Below are 3,162 nucleotides of genomic sequence, written 5' to 3' on the forward strand. Positions count from 1 at the left end.
AAGAAGCACAAACATTATAAATATATAGATAAAAGTGTCTACACAAAAAAGTGATAAAAAATTACAAGAAACTCTTCTGGAGAAAAGACAAAGTGAAAGGTCACCTCAGCTTGTCTTAGGAGCCACCATAGCCTTCGTTCTGAAACAAGGACATAGCAAGAAGGGAAAAATTGCAGGTCAATTGCACAGTTGAATATAGTTGTAAAAATCCTAAATAAATAATATGAAACAGATCCAAGAGTGTATAAAAATGATAATATATTACTACTAAGTTATTTGTATTCAACATGTGAGATTTAATATATTAAATCAATTATAATTGATCACATTAAGATAATCTAGGAGAAAAATCATGATCATCTAGCGATGTTAAAAAATAGACAAAATTTAACATCTGAAGGAAGGAAGGAAGGAAGGAGGGAAGGAAGGAAGGAAGGAAGGAAGGAAGGAAGGAAGGAAGGAAGGAAGGGGAAAAAAATATCTGAGCAACCCAGGAGAAATCCTGATAAAGGCTTATGCGAAAACACTAATAGTGAATATTGCCCTTATTAGTTATTGATTGAAAGCCTTCTTTTCTGACCTGAGGGAAGTTCTATTGAACTTTTTACTGTAGGTTCTAGTCAAAATGAGAGGCAAGAAATTAAAGTTATATTATTTGGAAAAAGAAACAAAACACCACTTTTTCACAGACAATTTGATTGACTGCCTACATAGGAAATCCAAAAGAATCTACAGATAGAATATTATAACAAATAAACTTAGTGAAGTATTAGATATAAAGTAGAAACATAAAATCAATTTTACTTTTGTGTATCAGCAATCAGGAGTTAAAAATACAATTTTTAGAGAAAAGTTATAATTTATAACAGAATAAAAATTAATTACATAGAAAAATAACAAATATATACATATACAATATCTGTACACTAAAACATAAATAAAAGATACGGTAAAGAAATTCTAATGGGGAGATATACCATGTTCACAGATTGGAAGACTCAAAATTTTAATTAAATATGATGATTCTTTCCAAAATATCTGAAAATTCAATGCAGTTCCAACCAAAATCCAAACAATATTCTTTTGTGGAACTTGAAAAACTGATTCTAAAATATATATGGCAATGCAGTGGAAGAAGAATAAGGCATTCGTGAAGAAAGAACTGCACAGAAAACCTTACTCTAATGGCTATCACAATTTGTTAAACACTTACAGTAAAGAAGTGAGGGTGATATGGGCACATGGATAGACAAGAGACCAGTGGGACAGAAAAATCCACCAAAATTAATGCCTACTTATGTGTACACTGATTTATGTTAGAGGTGAAACTTTTAGAAGAGGGCAAAAAAAAATGGTCTTTTCAATAAACAAAGTTGAGACCAGTTATAAAAATAGATGAAACTTGATTCTATCTCATACCATATTAAAACAGAGAATGAAAGGTAAAACCAAAGCAGTCTTCTAGAAGATAATACAGTCCATAGGACAATATCTTCATGTCCTTGGGGTAGACAAGGCTTCCTTAACTAGAATACAAAAGGCACCAATCTAAAAGATAAGGATGATAAATTAGCCTACATTAAAATTAAAATTTTATGTTAACCAAAAGAAACCATAAAAGGAATTTTAAAAGATTCGCTTCATATAAGCAATCATCAAAAGTTCATACCCATTATATGGAGATACTTCTTACATATTGGTAAGAAAAGACCATGTGATGGAAATGCGGCTGTGGGACTAGTGGGTGTGGCTGGTCCCACCTGCTCCAGTTACCACAGATACTGCTCAGGTAGGCACCCACTGATGGTGATTGAAAATCTTCCACTGTTCTTGTTACAAGTTTCCTGTTCTTGGGAACCTTCTTGTTTAGACCCCTCTTGTTGACCTGTCTTCTTAGCAGCCTGTGACCCTTTGGGAATCCCACTTACTCCTAGCAGCTTTCTGCACAGCTGTCTTGTGAGACTCTGGGAAGACGATTTCCCACCAGCTGACTGGACTTCACTCTCAGCCGTGGCTCAGTCGGTCCCTTCTACCACCCGCTGGCACCACAGGAAGCTGAGGCTGGCAGCCTCGCAGGCTGTGCTCAGGGGTCCGGGGCCCACCTCAATGGTCCCATATACATCTCCCTCCCACATTCATTAGATAGTGTCTGCCTTTCAGAAGAGTCCTGGCTCCCAAATGGAAAGATGGACCAAAGGGTCTCATCCCTGCCTTCCTCACCTTCCTCTCACCTCCATCCCTGTGAGTTATTCCATGATAAGTTTTAACAGCCTTGAGCCCTGACAAGCAAAATTCAAGAATTGAGAGTTCCTAGCTAAATCCCTTTTCCTGCTGAAATAACTATTGCTTTGCTACAGAATTCTAAAAATCTCGTATGAAATTCAAGCTGAGCAAAGGTTCCTTGTTCTAGGTGGCCTTGGTTATCTGGGGCAGGAAGGCAGGTCTTTCAGCTCAACTCTGCCAATGAAATGGCTGCAGGTGTGTGAGGGTTGGGGGCAGGGGAACTAAATATAGAAAAAGGGAAAATTATGGAGTGATATTTCAAATGACCATGCTCTCTGAGAATGTATTCCACAATATACCCTTAGATTGCTTTACTTCAAAGCTGAAGAATGACAGAGTTTGCCTACATTTTTCTGACTGTTGTCATCTGGAAAGTTCATGGAAAAAATGCAGCACCAGCTAGAAGTTAGCAGAACTGACTCGATTCTGGGTGGATACTTGCTCTGTGGATGCGCTTGCACGACTTGCTTAATCTCTCTGTCTTTCAGTTACTCCATCTCTAAAGTGGTGACAATGGGATACACTGCAGAGGCCTCTTCTGAGGATTAATGATGTAATGCAGGGACAGGAAGCTTGCATACCTCCCGCCAGCAGACCCCAGCGGGTCCCTTTGTGCCTGTCTTGCGTCTTGACCCAACTCTATAATGCATTAGCAAGTAATGTAAATTCCTTAAAGATTTCCAAGACAGACTTTTAAAACGAAGCTTAATATCACATGCAGCAAAACTTTTCCATGTCTCCACCATACCATTCTCCACCCAGCAGCGAGCAGCTCATCCTTAAAGCAACTCCCACTGCATTCCTGCCCCCCATTCTTCTTCCACTTCAGTGCTCACAGGATACCCCCATGGATGGCCAGAAGAATGACGTACAACATGG

The sequence above is a fragment of the Theropithecus gelada genome, chromosome 13 (genome assembly GCF_003255815.1).
Source record: "Theropithecus gelada isolate Dixy chromosome 13, Tgel_1.0, whole genome shotgun sequence".
Lineage (NCBI taxonomy): Eukaryota > Metazoa > Chordata > Mammalia > Primates > Cercopithecidae > Theropithecus > Theropithecus gelada.